General features: G+C 47.3%; 21 non-coding genes and 3 pseudogenes across 21 annotated transcripts; 22 read left to right on the top strand and 2 right to left on the bottom strand.

The window, feature by feature from the left end:
• Positions 1 to 6014: 6014 nt before the first annotated feature.
• Positions 6015 to 6178, top strand: LOC135040760 (U1 spliceosomal RNA). Its single transcript, XR_010234588.1, has one exon. It is a non-coding gene; the product is annotated as a U1 spliceosomal RNA (small nuclear RNA).
• A 152-nt stretch (positions 6179 to 6330) lies between these two features.
• LOC135040651 (U1 spliceosomal RNA) lies at positions 6331 to 6493 on the top strand. The gene has a single exon (XR_010234502.1). It is a non-coding gene; the product is annotated as a U1 spliceosomal RNA (small nuclear RNA).
• Positions 6494 to 7166: 673 nt separating this feature from the next.
• On the top strand, positions 7167 to 7330 carry LOC135040764 (U1 spliceosomal RNA). The gene has a single exon (XR_010234592.1). It is a non-coding gene; the product is annotated as a U1 spliceosomal RNA (small nuclear RNA).
• A 152-nt stretch (positions 7331 to 7482) lies between these two features.
• LOC135040654 (U1 spliceosomal RNA) lies at positions 7483 to 7645 on the top strand. The gene has a single exon (XR_010234505.1). It is a non-coding gene; the product is annotated as a U1 spliceosomal RNA (small nuclear RNA).
• Positions 7646 to 8319: 674 nt separating this feature from the next.
• LOC135040724 (U1 spliceosomal RNA) lies at positions 8320 to 8483 on the top strand. The gene has a single exon (XR_010234559.1). It is a non-coding gene; the product is annotated as a U1 spliceosomal RNA (small nuclear RNA).
• Positions 8484 to 8635: 152 nt separating this feature from the next.
• LOC135040700 (U1 spliceosomal RNA) lies at positions 8636 to 8771 on the top strand (annotated as a pseudogene).
• An 835-nt stretch (positions 8772 to 9606) lies between these two features.
• Positions 9607 to 9770, top strand: LOC135040690 (U1 spliceosomal RNA). Its single transcript, XR_010234540.1, has one exon. It is a non-coding gene; the product is annotated as a U1 spliceosomal RNA (small nuclear RNA).
• Positions 9771 to 10440: 670 nt separating this feature from the next.
• LOC135040667 (U1 spliceosomal RNA) lies at positions 10441 to 10604 on the top strand. The gene has a single exon (XR_010234517.1). It is a non-coding gene; the product is annotated as a U1 spliceosomal RNA (small nuclear RNA).
• Positions 10605 to 10756: 152 nt separating this feature from the next.
• Positions 10757 to 10920, top strand: LOC135040722 (U1 spliceosomal RNA). Its single transcript, XR_010234557.1, has one exon. It is a non-coding gene; the product is annotated as a U1 spliceosomal RNA (small nuclear RNA).
• A 1884-nt stretch (positions 10921 to 12804) lies between these two features.
• Positions 12805 to 12968, top strand: LOC135040713 (U1 spliceosomal RNA). Its single transcript, XR_010234551.1, has one exon. It is a non-coding gene; the product is annotated as a U1 spliceosomal RNA (small nuclear RNA).
• Positions 12969 to 13120: 152 nt separating this feature from the next.
• LOC135040653 (U1 spliceosomal RNA) lies at positions 13121 to 13283 on the top strand. Its single transcript, XR_010234504.1, has one exon. It is a non-coding gene; the product is annotated as a U1 spliceosomal RNA (small nuclear RNA).
• Positions 13284 to 13957: 674 nt separating this feature from the next.
• On the top strand, positions 13958 to 14121 carry LOC135040701 (U1 spliceosomal RNA). Its single transcript, XR_010234542.1, has one exon. It is a non-coding gene; the product is annotated as a U1 spliceosomal RNA (small nuclear RNA).
• Positions 14122 to 14273: 152 nt separating this feature from the next.
• Positions 14274 to 14409, top strand: LOC135040699 (U1 spliceosomal RNA; annotated as a pseudogene).
• Positions 14410 to 15110: 701 nt separating this feature from the next.
• LOC135040629 (U1 spliceosomal RNA) lies at positions 15111 to 15274 on the top strand. The gene has a single exon (XR_010234481.1). It is a non-coding gene; the product is annotated as a U1 spliceosomal RNA (small nuclear RNA).
• Positions 15275 to 15426: 152 nt separating this feature from the next.
• On the top strand, positions 15427 to 15589 carry LOC135040687 (U1 spliceosomal RNA). The gene has a single exon (XR_010234537.1). It is a non-coding gene; the product is annotated as a U1 spliceosomal RNA (small nuclear RNA).
• Positions 15590 to 16263: 674 nt separating this feature from the next.
• On the top strand, positions 16264 to 16427 carry LOC135040615 (U1 spliceosomal RNA). Its single transcript, XR_010234468.1, has one exon. It is a non-coding gene; the product is annotated as a U1 spliceosomal RNA (small nuclear RNA).
• A 151-nt stretch (positions 16428 to 16578) lies between these two features.
• On the top strand, positions 16579 to 16741 carry LOC135040640 (U1 spliceosomal RNA). Its single transcript, XR_010234492.1, has one exon. It is a non-coding gene; the product is annotated as a U1 spliceosomal RNA (small nuclear RNA).
• Positions 16742 to 17415: 674 nt separating this feature from the next.
• Positions 17416 to 17579, top strand: LOC135040763 (U1 spliceosomal RNA). Its single transcript, XR_010234591.1, has one exon. It is a non-coding gene; the product is annotated as a U1 spliceosomal RNA (small nuclear RNA).
• A 152-nt stretch (positions 17580 to 17731) lies between these two features.
• Positions 17732 to 17894, top strand: LOC135040710 (U1 spliceosomal RNA). Its single transcript, XR_010234549.1, has one exon. It is a non-coding gene; the product is annotated as a U1 spliceosomal RNA (small nuclear RNA).
• Positions 17895 to 18568: 674 nt separating this feature from the next.
• Positions 18569 to 18732, top strand: LOC135040748 (U1 spliceosomal RNA). Its single transcript, XR_010234576.1, has one exon. It is a non-coding gene; the product is annotated as a U1 spliceosomal RNA (small nuclear RNA).
• Positions 18733 to 18884: 152 nt separating this feature from the next.
• On the top strand, positions 18885 to 19020 carry LOC135040703 (U1 spliceosomal RNA; annotated as a pseudogene).
• Positions 19021 to 19875: 855 nt separating this feature from the next.
• Positions 19876 to 20038, bottom strand: LOC135040645 (U1 spliceosomal RNA). Its single transcript, XR_010234496.1, has one exon. It is a non-coding gene; the product is annotated as a U1 spliceosomal RNA (small nuclear RNA).
• A 468-nt stretch (positions 20039 to 20506) lies between these two features.
• Positions 20507 to 20669, top strand: LOC135040668 (U1 spliceosomal RNA). Its single transcript, XR_010234518.1, has one exon. It is a non-coding gene; the product is annotated as a U1 spliceosomal RNA (small nuclear RNA).
• Positions 20670 to 21497: 828 nt separating this feature from the next.
• Positions 21498 to 21660, bottom strand: LOC135040643 (U1 spliceosomal RNA). The gene has a single exon (XR_010234494.1). It is a non-coding gene; the product is annotated as a U1 spliceosomal RNA (small nuclear RNA).
• Positions 21661 to 21746: the final 86 nt, after the last annotated feature.

Here is a 21746-nt window from a genome sequence, read left to right as displayed (position 1 = left end):
GAATGAAAATGTTAAAGCCTCCTATTAGTGCTTCATCTACACGTTATAGCCCTGAATTTTCCAATGCCTATCTCTTTGCAAAAGAGAGATATCGGCAAGGAAAAGTGTATTGTACTTTTGCATTTTTCTCCCAAACGAAAGACACTAGAATGATAATTTTAAAGCCTCCTGTTAGTGCTTCATCTACACGTTATAGCCCTGCATTTTCCAATGCCTATCTCTTTGCAAAAGAGAGATATCGGCAAGGAAAAGCTGCATTGTACTTTTGCATTTTTCTCCCAAACGAAAGACACTAGAATGAAAATTTTAAAGCCTCCTGTTAGTGCTTCATCTACACGTTATAGCCCTGAATTTTCCAATGCCTATCTCTTTGCAAAAGAGAGATATCGGCAAGGAAAAGCTGTATTGTGCCTTTGCATTTTTCTCCCAAACGAAAGACACTAGAATGAAAATGTTAAAGCCTACTGTTAGTGCTTCATCTACACGTTATAGCCCTGAATTTTCCAATGCCTAGCTCTTTGCAAAAGAGAGATATCGGCAAGGAAAAGCTGTATTGTACCTTTGCATTTTTCTCCCAAACGAAAGACACTAGAATGAAAATTTTAAAGCCTCCTGTTAGTGCTTCATCTACACGTTATAGCCCTGAATTTTCCAATGCCTATCTCTTTGCAAAAGAGAGATATCGGCAAGGAAAAGCTGTATTGTACCTTTGCATTTTTCTCCCAAACGAAGGACACTAGAATGAAAATGTTAAATCCTCCTATTAGTGCTTCATCTACACGTTATAGCCCTGAATTTTCCAATGCCTATCTCTTTGCAAAAGAGAGATATCGTCAAGGAAAAACTGTATTGTACCTTTGCATTTTTCTCCCAAACGAAAGACACTAGAATGAAAATTTTAAAGCCTCCTGTTAGTGCTTCATCTACACGTTATAGCCCTGAATTTTCCAATGCCTATCTCTTTGCAAAAGAGAGATATCGGCAAGGAAAAGCTGTATTGTACCTTTGCATTTTTCTCCCAAACGAAAGACACTAGAATGAAAATTTTAAATCCTACTGTTAGTGCTTCATCTACACGTTATAACCCTGAATTTTCCAATGCCTAGCTCTTTGCAAAAGAGAGATATCGACAAGGAAAAGCTGTATTGTACCTTTGCATTTTTCTCCCAAACGAAAGACACTAGAATGAAAATTTTAAAGCCTCCTGTTAGTGCTTCATCTACACGTTATAGCCCTGAATTTTCCAATGCCTATCTCTTTGCAAAAGAGAGATATCGGCAAGGAAAAGCTGTATTGTACCTTTGCATTTTTCTCCCAAACGAAGGACACTAGAATGAAAATTTTAAAGCCTCCTGTTAGTGCTTCATCTACACGTAATAGCCCTGAATTTTCCAATGCCTATCTCTTTGCAAAAGAGAGATATCGGCAAGGAAATGCTGTATTGTACCTTTGCATTTTTCTCCCAAACGAAAGACACTAGAATGAAAATTTTAAAGCCTCCTGTTAGTGCTTCATCTACACGTTATAGCCCTGCATTTTCCAATGCCTATCTCTTTGCAAAAGAGAGATATCGGCAAGGAAAAGTTGCATTGTACTTTTGCATTTTTCTCCCAAACGAAAGACACTAGAATGAAAATTGTAAAGCCTCCTGTTAGTGCTTCATCTACACGTTATAGCCCTGCATTTTCCAATGCCTATCTCTTTGCAAAAGAGAGATATCGGCAAGGAAAAGCTGTATTGTACCTTTGCATTTTTCTCCCAAACGAAAGACACTAGAATGAAAATGTTAAAGCCTACTGTTAGTGCTTCATCTACACGTTATAGCCCTGAATTTTCCAATGCCTATCTCTTTGCAAAAGAGAGATATCGGCAAGGAAAAGCTGTATTGTACCTTTGCATTTTTCTCCCAAACGAAAGACACTAGAATGAAAATTTTAAAGCCTCCTGTTAGTGCTTCATCTACACGTTATAGCCCTGAATTTTCCAATGCCTAGCTCTTTGCAAAAGAGAGATATCGGCAAGGAAAAGCTGTATTGTACCTTTGCATTTTTCTCCCAAACGAAAGACACTAGAATGAAAATTTTAAAGCCTCCTGTTAGTGCTTCATCTACACGTTATAGCCCTGAATTTTCCAATGCCTATCTCTTTGCAAAAGAGAGATATCGGCAAGGAAAAGCTGTATTGTACCTTTGCATTTTTCTCCCAAACGAAGGACACTAGAATGAAAATTTTAAAGCCTCCTATTAGTGCTTCATCTACACGTTATAGCCCTGAATTTTCCAATGCCTATCTCTTTGCAAAAGAGAGATATCGGCAAGGAAAAGCTGTATTGTACCTTTGCATTTTTCTCCCAAACGAAGTACACTAGAATGAAAATTTTAAAGCCTCCTGTTAGTGCTTCATCTACACGTTATAGCCCTGAATTTTCCAATGCCTATCTCTTTGCAAAAGAGAGATATCGGCAAGGAAATGCTGTATTGTACCTTTGCATTTTTCTCCCAAACGAAAGACACTAGAATGAAAATTTTAAAGCCTCCTGTTAGTGCTTCATCTACACGTTATAAGCCCTGCATTTTCCAATGCCTATCTCTTTGCAAAAGAGAGATATCGGCAAGGAAAAGCTGCATTGTACTTTTGCATTTTTCTCCCAAACGAAAGACACTAGAATGAAAATTTTAAAGCCTCCTGTTAGTGCTTCATCTACACGTTATAGCCCTGAATTTTCCAATGCCTAGCTCTTTGCAAAAGAGAGATATTGGCAAGGAAAAGCTGTATTGTACCTTTGCATTTTTCTCCCAAACGAAAGACACTAGAATGAAAATTTTAAAGCCTCCTGTTAGTGCTTCATCTACACGATATAGCCCTGAATTTTCCAATGCCTATCTCTTTGCAAAAGAGAGATATCGGCAAGGAAAAGCTGTATTGTACCTTTGCATTTTTCTCCCAAACGAAGGACACTAGAATGAAAATTTTAAAGCCTCCTGTTAGTGCTTCATCTACACGTTATAGCCCTGAATTTTCCAATGCCTATTTCTTTGCAAAAGAGAGATATCGGCATGGAAAAGCTGTATTGTACCTTTGCATTTTTCTCCCAAACGAAAGACACTAGAATGAAAATTTTAAAGCCTACTGTTAGTGCTTCATCTACACGTTATAGCCCTGAATTTTCCAATGCCTAGCTCTTTGCAAAAGAGAGATATCGGCAAGGAAAAGCTGTATTGTACCTTTGCATTTTTCTCCCAAACGAAAGACACTAGAATGAAAATTTTAAAGCCTCCTGTTAGTGCTTCATCTACACGTTATAGCCCTGAATTTTCCAATGCCTATCTCTTTGCAAAAGAGAGATATCGGCAAGGAAAAGCTGTATTGTACCTTTGCTTTTTTCTCCCAAACGAAAGACACTAGAATGAAAATTTTAAAGCCTCCTATTAGTGCTTCATCTACACGTTATAGCCCTGAATTTTCCAATGCCTATCTCTTTGCAAAAGAGAGATATCGGCAAGGAAAAGCTGCATTGTACTTTTGCATTTTTCTCCCAAACGAAAGACACTAGAATGAAAATTTTAAAGCCTCCTGTTAGTGCTTCATCTACACGTTATAGCCCTGAATTTTCCAATGCCTAGCTCTTTGCAAAAGAGAGATATTGGCAAGGAAAAGCTGTATTGTACCTTTGCATTTTTCTCCCAAACGAAAGACACTAGAATGAAAATTTAAAAGCCTCCTGTTAGTGCTTCATGTACGCGGTATAGCCCTGAATTTTCCAATGCCTAGCTCTTTGCAAAAGAGAGATATCGGCAAGGAAAAGCTGTATTGTACCTTTGCATTTTTCTCCCAAACGAAAGACACTAGAATGAAAATTTTAAAGCCTCCTGTTAGTGCTTCATCTACACGTTATAGCCCTGAATTTTCCAATGCCTATCTCTTTGCAAAAGAGAGATATCGGCAAGGAAAAACTGTATTGTACCTTTGCATTTTTCTCCCAAACGAAAGACACTAGAATGAAAATTTTAAAGCCTCCTGTTAGTGCTTCATCTACACGTTATAGCCCTGAATTTTCCAATGCCTATCTCTTTGCAAAAGAGAGATATCGGCAAGGAAAAGCTGTATTGTACCTTTGCATTTTTCTCCCAAACGAAGGACACTAGAATGAAAATTTTAAAGCCTCCTATTAGTGCTTCATCTACACGTTATAGCCCTGAATTTTCCAATGCCTATCTCTTTGCAAAAGAGAGATATCTGCAAGGAAAAGCTGTATTGTACCTTTGCATTTTTCTCCCAAACGAAGTACACTAGAATGAAAATGTTAAAGCCTCCTGTTAGTGCTTCATCTACACGTTATAGCCCTGAATTTTCCAATGCCTATCTCTTTGCAAAAGAGAGATATCGGCAAGGAAAAGCTGTATTGTACCTTTGCATTTTTCTCCCAAACGAAAGACACTAGAATGAAAATTTTAAAGCCTCCTGTTAGTGCTTCATCTACACGTTATAGCCCTGAATTTTCCAATGCCTATCTCTTTGCAAAAGAGAGATATCGGCAAGGAAATGCTGTATTGTACCTTTGCATTTTTCTCCCAAACGAAAGACACTAGTATGAAAATTTTAAAGCCTCCTGTTAGTGCTTCATCTACACGTTATAGCCCTGCATTTTCCAATGCCTATCTCTTTGCAAAAGAGAGATATCGGCAAGGAAAAGCTGCATTGTACTTTTGCATTTTTCTCCCAAACGAAAGACACTAGAATGAAAATTTTAAAGCCTCCTGTTAGTGCTTCATCTACACGTTATAGCCCTGAATTTTCCAATGCCTAGCTCTTTGCAAAAGAGAGATATTGGCAAGGAAAAGCTGTATTGTACCTTTGCATTTTTCTCCCAAACGAAAGACACTAGAATGAAAATTTTAAAGCCTACTGTTAGTGCTTCATCTACACGTTATAGCCCTGAATTTTCCAATGCCTAGCTCTTTGCAAAAGAGAGATATCGGCAAGGAAAAGCTGTATTGTACCTTTGCATTTTTCTCCCAAACGAAAGACACTAGAATGAAAATTTTAAAGCCTCCTGTTAGTGCTTCATCTACACGTTATAGCCCTGAATTTTCCAATGCCTATCTCTTTGCAAAAGAGAGATATCGGCAAGGAAAAGCTGCATTGTACTTTTGCATTTTTCTCCCAAACGAAAGACACTAGAATGAAAATTTTAAAGCCTCCTGTTAGTGCTTCATCTACACGTTATAGCCCTGAATTTTCCAATGCCTAGCTCTTTGCAAAAGAGAGATATTGGCAAGGAAAAGCTGTATTGTACCTTTGCATTTTTCTCCCAAACGAAAGACACTAGAATGAAAATTTAAAAGCCTCCTGTTAGTGCTTCATCTACACGGTATAGCCCTGAATTTTCCAATGCCTAGCTCTTTGCAAAAGAGAGATATCGGCAAGGAAAAGCTGTATTGTACCTTTGCATTTTTCTCCCAAACGAAAGACACTAGAATGCAAACTACAGGTAGTGCTGCAGGGCCCACACCCTTTTACTTGCCTTACAGAGCAGCTCTGGAGCTGTTACAGTGCCCAGCTGCTGCAAGAAATCAGCTTGAATGCTTCAGGGGATGGGGCATGGCCAACATGAGCCCCACACCAAAGGAGGGGGGAGGTGTTTAATGCGAACTAGGGGTCATCCAAGCACTGCAAAAGGCCGCCATGCCCTGCATGCCCCTTTTCTCTTTTCATATGCAGATGAGGGTTCCAGTCAACTTTGGCCCACTGCTTGGATAACATCACCGTATGCAAATCCGTCTGCTGCAGACCTTCCCCCAGGAGTGCTTGTACTAGTTGTTGCATATGGTTTGATATTTGATGGTGCTTCAGTATTAGGCAGCCTTCCGCCCTCCCATGTTCATCTGAAAAGATGTGGTCTCCCTGCAGTTGTTGTCCCCAGATGAGAGTTCACTTGTGCTGCCTCAGTTGAATCTCCTTTACTTGACAGAGATGTGCCTGAGCAGCTGCCCTCACCAGCCCTATCCCAAATCATACTTATTTTGCATAGGAGATACCATGGTCATGAAGATTGTTCTCCAAGGGTGAGGTTCATTCATTGCATTCTGGGTATGCTGACCCCTGTGATTTTCCCAAATGTGGGAAACTCGACTGCATTATTTGTGGTAGTGGGGGACTGTGTTTGTGCTTTCCTCTGGTCAGCTCTGGTAAAAGTCAGATTTCTTTGTCTCAGATCTTCCTCTAGCCTTGTTCTTCTTTCGAGAGTTCCCTTGTGCTGCCTCAGTTGGATCTCTTTCACTTGACAGGGGGGTGCCCGAACAGCGACCCTCCCCAGCTCTAGCCCAACTCCTACTTACCTGCCAGGTGAGATACTATGATCATGAAGGTGCTTCTCCCAGGGCAAGGCTCACCCATTGCACTCTGGGTGTGCTGCCCCTGCGATTTCCCCAAATGTGGGAAACTTGACTGCATAATTTGTGTTTCCCCTGGTCGGCTCTCGTATAATTCAGATCTCTTTGTCTCAGGTCTCTCTCCAGCCTAGTTTGCTGTCTGTTTCCACTTCTCTTTTCTTCAACCGCTCCCTTCTATACCCTTGTGCACTATCCTGACTTCTCCTCCCGTCTGCTAACTTTGTGCCTTCCAATGCACAATGCAAACTACAGGTAGTGCTGCAGGGCCCACACCCTTTTACTTGCCTTACAGAGCAGCTCTGGAGCTGTTACAGTGCCCAGCTGCTGCAAGAAATCAGCTTGAATGCTTCAGGGGATGGGGCATGGCCAACATGAGCCCCACACCAAAGGAGGGTGGAGGTGTTTAATGCGAACTAGGGGTCATCCAAGCACCGCAAAAGGCCGCCATCCCTGCACGCCCCTTTTCTCTTTTCATATGCAGATGAGGGTTGAAGCCAACTTTGACCCACTGCTTGGATGACATCACCGTATGCAAATCCGTCTTCTGCAGAACTTCCCCCAGGAATGCTTGCACTAGTTGTTGCATTTGGTTTGTTGTTTGGGGGTGCTTCAGTATTAGGCAGCCTTCTGCCCTCCCATGTTCATCTGAAAATATGTGTTCTCCCTGCAGTTGTTGTCCCCAGATGAGAGTTCCCTTGTGCTGCCTCAGTTGAATCTCCTTTACTTGACAGAGATGTGCATGAGCAGCGGCCCTCCCCAGCCCTATTCCAAATCATACTTATTTTGCATAGGAGATACCATGGTCATGAAGATTGTTCTCCCAGGGTGAGGTTCATTCATTGCATTTTGGGTATGCTGACCCCTGTGATTTCCCCAAATGTGGGAAACTTGACTGCATTATTTGTGGTAGTGGGGGACTGTGTTTGTGCTTTCCTCTGGTCATCTCTGGTAAAAGTCAGATTTCTTTGTCTCAGATTTTCCTCTAGCCTTGTTCTTCTTTCGAGAGTTCCATTGTGCTGCCTCAGTTGGATCTCCTTCACTTGACAGGGGGGTACCCGAGCAGCGACCCTCCCCAGCTCTAGCCCAACTCCTACTTACCTGCCAGGTGAGATACTATGATCATGAAGGTGCTTCTCCCAGGGCAAGGCTCACCCATTGCACTCTGGGTGTGCTGCCCCTGCGATTTCCCCAAATGTGGGAAACTTGACTGCATAATTTGTGTTTCCCCTGGTCGGCTCTCGTATAATTCAGATCTATTTGTCTCAGGTCTCTCTCCAGCCTAGTTTGCTGTCTGTTTCCACTTCTCTTTTCTTCAGCCGCTCCCTTCTATACCCTTGTGCACTATCCTGACTTCTCCTCCCGTCTGCTTACTTTGTGCCTTCCAATGCACAATGCAAACTACAGGTAGTGCTGCAGGGCCCACACCCTTTTACTTGCCTTACAGAGCAGCTCTGGAGCTGTTACAGTGCCCAGCTGCTGCAAGAAATCAGCTTGAATGCTTCAGGGGATGGGGCATGGCCAACATGAGCCCCACACCAAAGGAGGGGGGAGGTGTTTAATGCGAACTAGGGGTCATCCAAGCACTGCAAAAGGCCGCCATGCCCTGCATGCCCCTTTTCTCTTTTCATATGCAGATGAGGGTTCCAGTCAACTTTGGCCCACTGCTTGGATAACATCACCGTATGCAAATCCGTCTGCTGCAGACCTTCCCCCAGGAGTGCTTGTACTAGTTGTTGCATATGGTTTGATATTTGATGGTGCTTCAGTATTAGGCAGCCTTCCGCCCTCCCATGTTCATCTGAAAAGATGTGGTCTCCCTGCAGTTGTTGTCCCCAGATGAGAGTTCACTTGTGCTGCCTCAGTTGAATCTCCTTTACTTGACAGAGATGTGCCTGAGCAGCTGCCCTCACCAGCCCTGTCCCAAATCATACTTATTTTGCATAGGAGATACCATGGTCATGAAGATTGTTCTCCCAGGGTGAGGTTCATTCATTGCATTCTGGGTATGCTGACCCCTGTGATTTTCCCAAATGTGGGAAACTCGACTGCATTATTTGTGGTAGTGGGGGACTGTGTTTGTGCTTTCCTCTGGTCAGCTCTGGTAAAAGTCAGATTTCTTTGTCTCAGATCTTCCTCTAGCCTTGTTCTTCTTTCGAGAGTTCCCTGGTGCTGCCTCAGTTGGATCTCCTTCACTTCACAGGGGGGAACCCGAGCAGCGACCCTCCCCAGCTCTAGCCCAACTCCTACTTACCTGCCAGGTGAGATACTATGATCATGAAGGTGCTTCTCCCAGGGCAAGGCTCAACCATTGCACTCTGGGTGTGCTGCTCCTGCGATTTCCCCAAATGTGGGAAACTTGACTGCATAATTTGTGTTTCCCCTCGTCGGCTCTCGTATAATTCAGATCTCTTTGTCTCAGGTCTCTCTCCAGCCTAGTTTGCTGTCTGTTTCCACTTCTCTTTTCTTCAGCCGCTCCCTTCTATACCCTTGTGCACTATCCTGACTTCTCCTCCCGTCTGCTTACTTTGTGCCTTCCAATGCACAATGCAAACTACAGGTAGTGCTGCAGGGCCCACACCCTTTTACTTGCCTTACAGAGCAGCTCTGGAGCTGTTACAGTGCCCAGCTGCTGCAAGAAATCAGCTTGAATGCTTCAGGGGCTGGGGCATAGCCAACATGAGCCCCACACCAAAGGAGGGTGGAGGTGTTTAATGCAAACTAGGGGTCAGCCAAGCGCCGCAAAAGGCCACCATGCCCTGCACGCCCCTTTTCTCTTTTCATATGCAGACGAGGGTTGAAGCCAACTTTGACCCACTGCTTGGATGACATCACCATATGCAAATCCATCTGCGGCAGGCCTTCCCCCAGGAATGCTTGCACTAGTTGTTGCATTTGGTTTGTTGTTTGGGGGTGCTTCAGTATTAGGCAGCCTTCTGCCCTCCCATGTTCATCTTCCGGGGATGGGGCATGGCCAACATGAGCCCCACACCAAAGGAGGGTGGAGGTGTTTAATGCGAACTAGGGGTCATCCAAGCACCGCAAAAGGCCGCCATGCCCTGCACGCCCCTTTTCTCTTTTCATATGCAGATGAGGGTTGAAGCCAACTTTGACCCACTGCTTGGATGACATCACCGTATGCAAATCCGTCTTCTGCAGAACTTCACTTGACAGGGGGGTGCCCGAGCAGCGACCCTCCCCATCTCTAGCCCAACTCCTACTTACCTGCCAGGTGAGATACTATGATCAGGAAGGTGCTTCTCCCAGGGCAAGGCTCACCCATTGCACTCTGGGTGTGCTGCTCCTACGATTTCCCCAAATGTGGGACACTTGACTGCATAATTTGTGTTTCCTCTAGTCGGCTACTCGTATAATTCAGATCTCTTTGTCTCAGGTCTCTCTCCAGCCTAGTTTGCTGTCTGTTTCCACTTCTCTTTTCTTGAGCCGCTGCCTTCTATGCCCTTGTGCACTCTCCTGACTTCTCCTGTCTGCTTACTTTGTGCCTTCCAACGCACAATGCAAACTACAGGTAGTGCTGCAGGGCCCACACCCTTTTACTTGCCTTTCAGAGCAGCTCTGGAGCTGTTACAGTGCCCAGCTGCTGCAAGAAATCAGCTTGAATGCTTCAGGGGCTGGGGCATAGCCAACATGAGCCCCACACCGACGGAGGGTGGAGGTGTTTAATGCGAACTAAGGGTCATCCAAGCGCCGCAAAAGGCCGCCATGCCCTGCATACCCCTTTTCTCTTTTCATATGCAGATGAGGGTTCCAGCCAACTTTGGCCCACTGCTTGGATGACATCACCGTATGCAAATCCGTCTTCTGCAGACCTTCCCCCAGGAATGCTTGTACTAGTTGTTGCATTTGGTTTGTTGTTTGGGGTGCTTCAGTATTAGGCAGCCTTCAGCTCTCCCATGTTCATCTGAAAATATGTGTTCTCCCTGCAGTTGTTGTCCCCAGATGAGAGTTCCCTTGTGCTGCCTCAGTTGAATCTCCTTTACTTGAAAGAGATGTGCCTGAGCAGCGGCCCTCCCCAGCCCTATCCCAAATCATACTTATTTTGCATAGGAGATACCATGGTCATGAAGATTGTTCTCCCAGGGTGAGGTTCATTCATTGCATTCTGGGTATGCTGACCCCTGTGATTTCCCCAAATGTGGGAAACTCGACTGCATTATTTGTGGTAGTGGGGGACTGTGTTTGTGCTTTCCTCTGGTCAGCTCTGGTAAAAGTCAGATTTCTTTGTCTCAGATCTTCCTCTAGCCTTGTTCTTTTTTTGAGAGTTTCCTTGTGCTGCCTCAGTTGGATCTCCTTCACTTGACAGGGGGGTGCCCGAGCAGCGACCCTCCCCAGCTCAAGCCCAACTCCTACTTACCTGCCAAGTGAGATACTATGATCAGGAAGGTGCTTCTACCAGGGCAAGGCTCACCCATTGCACTCTGGGTGTGCTGCTCCTACGATTTCCCCAAATGTGGGACACTTGACTGCATAATTTGTGTTTCCTCTGGTCGGCTACTCGTATAATTCAGATCTCTTTGTCTCAGGTCTCTCTCCAGCCTAGTTTGCTGTCTGTTTCCACTTCTCTTTTCTTGAGCCCCTGCCTTCTATGCCCTTGTGCACTCTCCTGACTTCTCCTGTCTGCTTACTTTGTGCCTTCCAACGCACAATGCAAACTACAGGTAGTGCTGCAGGGCCAACACCCTTTTACTTGCCTTACAGAGCAGCTCTGGAGCTGTTACAGTGCCCAGCTGCTGCAAGAAATCAGCTTGAATGCTTCAGGGGCTGGGGCATAGCCAACATGAGCAGCAAGATGCAGCACTGGACTATTAGTAATGTACTGTTGTATGCTGAGCACCACAATGCAGCACAAGACAATGAGCAGTGATACTGAGCACTGATGAGGATACTACTGAGAACTGACACTGAGCAGGAGAGACACACTACTAGTATTACTGAGCAGCAATAAGTAACCACTGATACTGAGCACTGATATTGAGATTTCCACTGAGAGAACATAGCCACGTCCTCTCCGCTCTCTCTTCAATGCACGAGTAAAAATGGCAGCAACGCGCAGCTCTTTATATGGAATCCGAATCTCGCAAGAATCCGACAGCGGGATGATGACATTTTCCCTTGTTCAGGTTTTCCGAGTCAGGCGGGAACAACCGAGCCTGCCTCGGACCAGTGTAAACCACGTGGAGTTCGTGGGGAATTCGGTTCTCGGAGAACCGAACCCGCTCCTCTCTACCTTATACCCATCAATTTTTTTATTTTCAATCTAAGCCCCTGCAGTTTTCTGTAAGCATCTGCTTCGCTATGATGATCAACAAGTCACAAGGGCAAACACTCAGGGCTTGAGGCGTAGATCTTAGGACCAGCTGCTACAAGCATGGCAGAGGTGTCACTATCACTGGTGACACCCAGAAAGGTGGCGAGGGAGATTGTAATGCAGTGCGCGCAGATAAACAGCGCAATGGTAAAAAGGAGGCATGGTTTCATAGGTAGGGGCGTGGCCTGGTGGCCTGAATCTACATTTTGTTGCTCCGGGTGTCCCGGGGGTTGGGGGCTGCACCCGGGGACTAGTGTGTGAGCTGTGCTGGCTCCTGCACAGTGACAGGGCATGGCCACCCAGCATGACGCCTCCCTTCTTGACCATGCTGTAATTGCAGTCGCACTGCAGTTCAGCGTGATCATAAAAAATGGTGTAGGCTCCTGCTGGTGCAGGCTGTAGAGAAAAGCTGCTGTGACCACGCCCCCTGTGTCTCCTCCGTTGCAGACCCCATTTTGAAGCCTTGCCCCCGGACTAAGAGAAAAGTATGCCCTTGCGCACTATCCTGACTTCTCCTCCCGTCTGCTTAATTTGTGCCTTCCAACGCACAATGCGAACAACAGGTGGTGCTGCAGGGCCCACACCCTTTTACTTGCCTTACAGAACAGCTCTGGAGCTGTTACAGTGCCCAGCTGCTGCAAGAAATCAGCTTGAATGCTTCAGGGGATGGGGCATGGCCAACATGAGCCCCACACCAAAGGAGGGTGGGGGTGTTTAATGCGAACTAGGGGTCATCCAAGCACTGCAAAAGGCCGCCATGCCCTGCATGCCCCTTTTCTCTTTTCATATGCAGATGAGGGTTCCAGTCAACTTTGGCCCACTGCTTGGATAACATCACCGTATGCAAATCCGTCTGCTGCAGACCTTCCCCAAGGAGTGCTTGTACTAGTTGTTGCATATGGTTTGATATTTGATGGTGCTTCAGTATTAGGCAGCCTTCCGCCCTCCCATGTTCATCTGAAAAGATGTGGTCTCCCTGCAGTTGTTGTCCCCAGATGAGAGTTCCCTTGTGCTGCCTCAGTTGAATCTCCTTTACTTGACAGAGATGTGCCTGAGCAGCGGCCCTCACCAGCCCTATCCCAAATCATACTTATTTTGCATAGGAGATACCATGGTCATGAAGATTGTTCTCCCAGGGTGAGGTTCATTCATTGCATTCTGGGTATGCTGACCCCTGTGATTTTCCCAAATGTGGGAAACTCGACTGCATTATTTGTGGTAGTGGGGGACTGTGTTTGTGCTTTCCTCTGGTCAGCTCTGGTAAAAGTCAGATTTCTTTGTCTCAGATCTTCCTCTAGCCTTGTTCTTCTTTCGAGAGTTCCCTTGTGCTGCCTCAGTTGGATCTCTTTCACTTGACAGGGGGGTGCCCGAACAGCGACCCTCCCCAGCTCTAGCCCAACTCCTACTTACCTGCCAGGTGAGATACTATGATCATGAAGGTGCTTCTCCCAGGGCAAGGCTCACCCATTGCACTCTGGGTGTGCTGCCCCTGCGATTTCCCCAAATGTGGGAAACTTGACTGCATAATTTGTGTTTCCCCTGGTCGGCTCTCGTATAATTCAGATCTATTTGTCTCAGGTCTCTCTCCAGCCTAGTTTGCTGTCTGTTTCCACTTCTCTTTTCTTCAGCCGCTCCCTTCTATACCCTTGTGCACTATCCTGACTTCTCCTCCCGTCTGCTTACTTTGTGCCTTCCAATGCACAATGCAAACTACAGGTAGTGCTGCAGGGCCCACACCCTTTTACTTGCCTTACAGAGCAGCTCTGGAGCTGTTACAGTGCCCAGCTGCTGCAAGAAATCAGCTTGAATGCTTCAGGGGATGGGGCATGGCCAACATGAGCCCCACACCAAAGGAGGGGGGAGGTGTTTAATGCGAACTAGGGGTCATCCAAGCACTGCAAAAGGCCGCCATGCCCTGCATGCCCCTTTTCTCTTTTCATATGCAGATGAGGGTTCCAGTCAACTTTGGCCCACTGCTTGGATAACATCACCGTATGCAAATCCGTCTGCTGCAGACCTTCCCCCAGGAGTGCTTGTACTAGTTGTTGCATATGGTTTGATATTTGATGGTGCTTCAGTATTAGGCAGCCTTCCGCCCTCCCATGTTCATCTGAAAAGATGTGGTCTCCCTGCAGTTGTTGTCCCCAGATGAGAGTTCACTTGTGCTGCCTCAGTTGAATCTCCTTTACTTGACAGAGATGTGCCTGAGCAGCTGCCCTCACAAGCCCTATCCCAAATCATACTTATTTTGCATAGGAGATACCATGGTCATGAAGATTGTTCTCCCAGGGTGAGGTTCATTCATTGCATTCTGGGTATGCTGACCCCTGTGATTTTCCCAAATGTGGGAAACTCGACTGCATTATTTGTGGTAGTGGGGGACTGTGTTTGTGCTTTCCTCTGGTCAGCTCTGGTAAAAGTCAGATTTCTTTGTCTCAGATCTTCCTCTAGCCTTGTTCTTCTTTCGAGAGTTCCCTGGTGCTGCCTCAGTTGGATCTCCTTCACTTCACAGGGGGGAACCCGAGCAGCGACCCTCCCCAGCTCTAGCCCAACTCCTACTTACCTGCCAGGTGAGATACTATGATCATGAAGGTGCTTCTCCCAGGGCAAGGCTCAACCATTGCACTCTGGGTGTGCTGCTCCTGCGATTTCCCCAAATGTGGGAAACTTGACTGCATAATTTGTGTTTCCCCTCGTCGGCTCTCGTATAATTCAGATCTCTTTGTCTCAGGTCTCTCTCCAGCCTAGTTTGCTGTCTGTTTCCACTTCTCTTTTCTTCAGCCGCTCCCTTCTATACCCTTGTGCACTATCCTGACTTCTCCTCCCGTCTGCTTACTTTGTGCCTTCCAATGCACAATGCAAACTACAGGTAGTGCTGCAGGGCCCACACCCTTTTACTTGCCTTACAGAGCAGCTCTGGAGCTGTTACAGTGCCCAGCTGCTGCAAGAAATCAGCTTGAATGCTTCAGGGGCTGGGGCATAGCCAACATGAGCCCCACACCAAAGGAGGGTGGAGGTGTTTAATGCAAACTAGGGGTCAGCCAAGCGCCGCAAAAGGCCACCATGCCCTGCACGCCCCTTTTCTCTTTTCATATGCAGACGAGGGTTGAAGCCAACTTTGACCCACTGCTTGGATGACATCACCATATGCAAATCCATCTGCGGCAGGCCTTCCCCCAGGAATGCTTGCACTAGTTGTTGCATTTGGTTTGTTGTTTGGGGGTGCTTCAGTATTAGGCAGCCTTCTGCCCTCCCATGTTCATCTGAAAATATATGTTCTCCCTGCAGTTGTTGTCCCAAGATGAGAGTTCCCTTGTGCTGCCTCAGTTGAATCTCCTTTACTTGACAGAGATGTGCATGAGCAGCGGCCCTCCCCAGCCCTATTCCAAATCATACTTATTTTGCATAGGAGATACCATGGTCATGAAGATTTTTCTCCCAGGGTGAGGTTCATTCATTGCATTTTGGGTATGCTGACCCCTGTGATTTCCCCAAATGTGGGAAACTTGACTGCATTATTTGTGGTAGTGGGAGACTGTGTTTGTGCTTTCCTCTGGTCAGCTCTGGTAAAAGTCAGATTTCTTTGTCTCAGATTTTCCTTTAGCCTTGTTCTTTTTTCGAGAGTTCCCTTGTGCTGCCTCAGTTGGATCTCCTTCACTTTACAGGGGGGTACCCGAGCAGCGACCCTCCCCAGCTCTAGCCCAACTCCTACTTACCTGCCAGGTGAGATACTATGATCATGAAGGTGCTTCTCCCAGGGCAAGGCTCACCCATTGTACTCTGGGTGTGCTGCTCCTGTGATTTCCCCAAATGTGGGAAACTTGACTGCATAATTTGTGTTTCCCCTGGTCGGCTCTCGTATAATTCAGATCTCTTTGTCTCAGGTCTCTCTCCAGCCTAGTTTGCTGTCTGTTTCCACTTCTCTTTTCTTCAGCCGCTCCCTTCTATACCCTTGTGCACTATCCTGACTTCTCCTCCCGTCTGCTTACTTTGTGCCTTCCAATGCACAATGCAAACTACAGGTAGTGCTGCAGGGCCCACACCCTTTTACTTGCCTTACAGAGCAGCTCTGGAGCTGTTACAGTGCCCAGCTGCTGCAAGAAATCAGCTTGAATGCTTCAGGGGATGGGGCATGGCCAACATGAGCCCCACACCAAAGGAGGGTGGAGGTGTTTAATGCGAACTAGGGGTCATCCAAGCACCGCAAAAGGCCGCCATGCCCTGCACGCCCCTTTTCTCTTTTCATATGCAGATGAGGGTTGTAGCCAACTTTGACCCACTGCTTGGATGACATCACCGTATGCAAATCCGTCTTCTGCAGAACTTCCCCCAGGAATGCTTGCACTAGTTGTTGCATTTGGTTTGTTGTTTGGGGGTGCTTCAGTATTAGGCAGCCTTCTGCCCTCCCATGTTCATCTGAAAATATGTGTTCTCCCTGCAGTTGTTGTCCCCAGATGAGAGTTCCCTTGTGCTGCCTCAGTTGAATCTCCTTTACTTGACAGAGATGTGCCTGAGCAGCGGCCCTCCCCAGCTCTATCCCAAATCATACTTATTTTGCATAGGAGATACCATGGTCATGAAGATTATTCTCCCAGGGTGAGGTTCATTCATTGCATTATGGGTATGCTGACCCCTGTGATTTCCCCAAATGTGGGAAACTCGACTGCTTTATTTGTGGTAGTGGGGGACTGTGTTTGTGTTTTCCTCTGGTCAGCTCTGGTAAAAGTCAGATTTCTTTGTTCAGATCTTCCTCTAGCCTTGTTCTTCTTTCGAGAGTTCCCTTGTGCTGCCTCAGTTGGATCTCCTTCACTTGACAGGGGGGTGCCCAAGCAGAGACCCTCCCCAGCTCTAGCCCAACTCCTACTTACCTGCCAGGTGAGATACTATGATCATGAAGGTGCTTCTCCCAGGGCAAGGCTCACCCATTGCACTCTGGGTGTGCTGCCCCTGCGATTTCCCCAAATGTGGGAAACTTGACTGCATAATTTGTGTTTCCCCTGGTCGGCTCTCGTGTAATTCAGATCTCTTTGTCTCAGGTCTCTCTCCAACCTAGTTTGCTGTCTGTTTCCACTTCTCTTTTCTTCAGCCGCTCCCTTCTATACCCTTGTGCACTATCCTGACTTCTCCTCCCGTCTGCTTACTTTGTGCCTTCCAATGCACAATGCAAACTACAGGTAGTGCTGCAGGGCCCACACCCTTTTACTTGCCTTACAGAGCAGCTCTGGAGATGTTACAGTGCCCAGCTGCTGCAAGAAATCAGCTTGAATGCTTCAGGGGATGGGGCATGGCCAACATGAGCCCCACACCAAAGGAGGGTGGAGGTGTTTAATGCGAACTAGGGGTCATCCAAGCACCGCAAAAGGCCGCCATGCCCTGCATGCTCCTTTTCTCTTTTCATATGCAGATGAGGGTTGAAGCCAACTTTGACCCACTGCTTGGATGACATCACCGTATGCAAATCCGTCTTCTGCAGAACTTCCCCCAGGAATGCTTGCACTAGTTGTTGCATTTGGTTTGTTGTTTGGGGGTGCTTCAGTATTAGGCAGCCTTCTGCCCTCCCATGTTCATCTGAAAATATGTGTTCTCCCTGCAGTTGTTGTCCCCAGATGAGAGTTCCCTTGTGCTGCCTCAGTTGAATCTCCTTTACTTGACAGAGATGTGCATGAGCAGCGGCCCTCCCCAGCCCTATTCCAAATCATACTTATTTTGCATAGGAGATACCATGGTCATGAAGATTGTTCTCCCAGGGTGAGGTTCATTCATTGCATTTTGGGTATGCTGACCCCTGTGATTTCCCCAAATGTGGGAAACTTGACTGCATTATTTGTGGTAGTGGGGGACTGTGTTTGTGCTTTCCTCTGGTCAGCTCTGGTAAAAGTCAGATTTCTTTGTCTCAGATTTTCCTCTAGCCTTGTTCTTCTTTCGAGAGTTCCCTTGTGCTGCCTCAGTTGGATCTCCTTCAGTTTACAGGGGGGTACCCGAGCAGCGATCCTCCCCAGCTCTAGCCCAACTCCTACTTACCTGCCAGGTGAGATACTATGATCATGAAGGTGCTTCTCCCAGGGCAAGGCTCACCCATTGCACTCTAGGTGTGCTGCTCCTGCGATTTCCCCAAATGTGGGAAACTTGACTGCATAATTTGTGTTTCCCCTGGTCGGCTCTCGTATAATTCAGATCTCTTTGTCTCAGGTCTCTCTCCAGCCTAGTTTGCTGTCTGTTTCCACTTCTCTTTTCTTGAGCCGCTCCCTTCTATGCCCTTGCGCACTATCCTGACTTCTCCTCCTGTCTGCTTACTTTGTGCCTTCCAACGCACAATGCGAACTACAGGTAGTGCTGCAGGGCCCACACCCTTTTACTTGCCTTACAGAGCAGCTCTGGAGCTGTTACAGTGCCCAGCTGCTGCAAGAAATCAGCTTGAATGCTTCAGGGGCTGGGGCATAGCCAACATGAGCCCCACACCAAAGGAGGGTGGAGGTGTTTAATGCAAACTAGGGGTCAGCCAAGTGCCGCAAAAGGCCACCATGCCCTGCACGCCCCTTTTCTCTTTTCATATGCAGACGAGGGTTGAAGCCAACTTTGACCCACTGCTTGGATGACATCACCATATGCAAATCCATCTGCGGCAGGCCTTCCCCCAGGAATGCTTGCACTAGTTGTTGCATTTGGTTTGTTGTTTGGGGGTGCTTCAGTATTAGGCAGCTTTCTGCCCTCCCATGTTCATCTGAAAATATATGTTCTCCCTGCAGTTGTTGTCCCCAGATGAGAGTTCCCTTGTGCTGCCTCAGTTGAATCTCCTTTACTTGACAGAGATGTGCACGAGCAGCGGCCCTCCCCAGCCCTATTCCAAATCATACTTATTTTGCATAGGAGATACCATGGTCATGAAGATTTTTCTCCCAGGGTGAGGTTCATTCATTGCATTTTGGGTATGCTGACCCCTGTGATTTCCCCAAATGTGGGAAACTCAACTGCATTATTTGTGGTAGTGGGGGACTGTGTTTGTGCTTTCCTCTGGTCAGCTCTAGTAAAAGTCAGATTTCTTTGTCTCACATTTTCCTCTAGCCTTGTTCTTCTTTCGAGAGTTCCCTTGTGCTGCCTTTGTTGGATCTCCTTCACTTTACAGGGGGGTACCCGAGCAGCGACCCTCCCCAGCTCTAGCCCAACTCCTACTTACCTGCCAGGTGAGATACTATGATCATTAAGGTGCTTCTCCCAGGGCAAGGCTCACCCATTGTACTCTGGGTGTGCTGCTCCTGCGATTTCCCCAAATGTGGGAAACTTGACTGCATAATTTGTGTTTCCCCTCGTCGGCTCTCGTATAATTCAGATCTCTTTGTCTCAGGTCTCTCTCCAGCCTAGTTTGCTGTCTGTTTCCACTTCTCTTTTCTTCAGCCGCTCCCTTCTATACCCTTGTGCACTATCCTGACTTCTCCTCCCGTCTGCTTACTTTGTGCCTTCCAATGCACAATGCAAACTACAGGTAGTGCTGCAGGGCCCACACCCTTTTACTTGCCTTACAGAGCAGCTCTGGAGCTGTTACAGTGCCCAGCTGCTGCAAGAAATCAGCTTGAATGCTTCAGGGGCTGGGGCATAGCCAACATCAGCCCCACACCGAAGGAGGGTGGAGGTGTTTAATGCAAACTAGGGGTCAGTCAAGCGCCGCAAAAGGCCACCATGCCCTGCACGCCCCTTTTCTGTTTTCATATGCAGATGAGGGTTGAAGCCAACTTTGACCCACTGCTTGGATGACATCACCATATGCAAATCCATCTGCGGCAGGCCTTCCCCCAGGAATGCTTGCACTAGTTGTTGCATTTGGTTTGTTGTTTGGGGGTGCTTCAGTATTAGGCAGCCTTCTGCTGCACCCTGCTTTGGTGTGGGGCTCATGTTGGCCATGCCCCATCCCCTGAAGCTTTCAAGCAGATTTCTTGCAGCAGCTGGGCACTGTAACAGCTCAAGAGCTGCTCTGTAAGGCAAGTAAAAGGGTGTGGGCCCTGCAGCACTACCTGTAGTTTGCATTGTGCATTGGAAGGCACAAAGTAAGCAGACGGGAGGAGAAGTCAGGATAGTGCACAAGGGTATAGAAGGGAGCGGCTGAAGAAAAGAGAAGTGGAAACAGACAGCAAACTAGGCTGGAGAGAGATCTGAGACAAAGAGATCTGAATTATACGATAGCCGACCAGGGGAAACACAAATTATGCAGTCAAGTTTCCCACATTTGGGGAAATCGCAGGGGCAGCACACCCAGAGTGCAATGGGTGAGCCTTGCCCTGGGAGAAGCACCTTCATGATCATAGTATCTCACCTGGCAGGTAAGTATGAGTTGGGCTAGAGCTGGGGAGGGTCGCTGCTCGGGCACCCCCCTGTTAAGTGAAGGAGATCCAACTGAGGCAGCACAAGGGAACTCTCAAAAGAAGAACAAGGCTAGAGGAAGATCTGAAACAAAGAAATCTGACTTTTACCAGAGCTGACCAGAAGAAAACACAAACACAGTCCCCCACTACCACAAATAAAGCAGTCGAGGTTAGGTTCATTCATTGCATTTTGGGTATGCTGACCCCTGTGATTTCCCCAAATGTGGGAAACTCGACTGCTTTATTTGTGGTAGTGGGGGACTGTGTTTGTGTTTTCTTCTGGTCAGCTCTGGTAAAAGTCAGATTTCTTTGTTTCAGATCTTCCTCTAGCCTTGTTCTTCTTTTGAGAGTTCCCTTGTGCTGCCTCAGTTGGATCTCCTTCACTTAACAGGGGGGTGCCCGAGCAGCGACCCTCCCCAGCTCTAGCCCAACTCCTACTTACCTGCCAGGTGAGATACTATGATCATGAAGGTGCTTCTCCCAGGGCAAGGCTCACCCATTGCACTCTGGGTGTGCAGCCCCTGCGATTTCCCCAAATGTGGGAAACTTGACTGCATAATTTGTGTTTCCCCTGGTCGGCTCTCGTATAATTCAGATCTCTTTGTCTCAGATCTCTCTCCAGCCTAGTTTGCTGTCTGTTTCCACTTCTCTTTTCTTCAGCCGCTCCCTTCTATACCCTTGTGCACTATCCTGACTTCTCCTCCCGTCTGCTTACTTTGTGCCTTCCAATGCACAATGCAAACTACAGGTAGTGCTGCAGGGCCCACACCCTTTTACTTGCCTTACAGAGCAGCTCTGGAGCTGTTACAGTGCCCAGCTGCTGCAAGAAATCTGCTTGAATGCTTCAGGGGATGGGACATGGCCAACATGAGCCCCACACCAAAGGAGGGTGGAGCAGAAGGCTGACTAATACTGAAGCACCCCCAAACAACAAACCAAATGCAACAACTAGTGCAAGCATTCCTGGGGGAAGGCCTGCCGCAGATGGATTTGCATATGGTGATGTCATCCAAGCAGTGGGTCAAAGTTGGCTTCAACCCTCGTCTGCATATGAAAACAGAAAAGGGGCGTGCAGGGCATGGTGGCCTTTTGCGGCGCTTGACCGACCCCTAGTTTGCATTAAACACCTCCACCCTCCTTCGGTGTGGGGCTCATGTTGGCTATGCCCCAGCCCCTGAAGCATTCAAGCTGATTTCTTGCAGCAGCTGGGCACTTTAACAGCTCCAGAGCTGCTCTGTAAGGCAAGTAAAAGGGTGTGGGCCCTGCAGCACTACCTGTAGTTTGCATTGTGCATTGGAAGGCACAAAGTAAGCAGACGGGAGGAGAAGTCAGGATAGTGCACAAGGGTATAGAAGGGAGCGGCTGAAGAAAAGAGAAGTGGAAACAGACAGCAAACTAGGCTGGAGAGAGATCTGAGACAAAGAGATCTGAATTATACGATAGCCGACCAGGGGAAACACAAATTATGCAGTCAAGTTTCCCACATTTGGGGAAATCGCAGGGGCAGCACACCCAGAGTGCAATGGGTGAGCCTTGCCCTGGGAGAAGCACCTTCATGATCATAGTATCTCACCTGGCAGGTAAGTATGAGTTGGGCTAGAGCTGGGGAGGGTCGCTGCTCGGGCACCCCCCTGTTAAGTGAAGGAGATCCAACTGAGGCAGCACAAGGGAACT

Source organism: Pseudophryne corroboree, unplaced genomic scaffold (genome assembly GCF_028390025.1).
Source record: "Pseudophryne corroboree isolate aPseCor3 unplaced genomic scaffold, aPseCor3.hap2 scaffold_758, whole genome shotgun sequence".
NCBI lineage: Eukaryota > Metazoa > Chordata > Amphibia > Anura > Myobatrachidae > Pseudophryne > Pseudophryne corroboree.
This window is presented reverse-complemented; position numbering and strand designations above follow the sequence as displayed.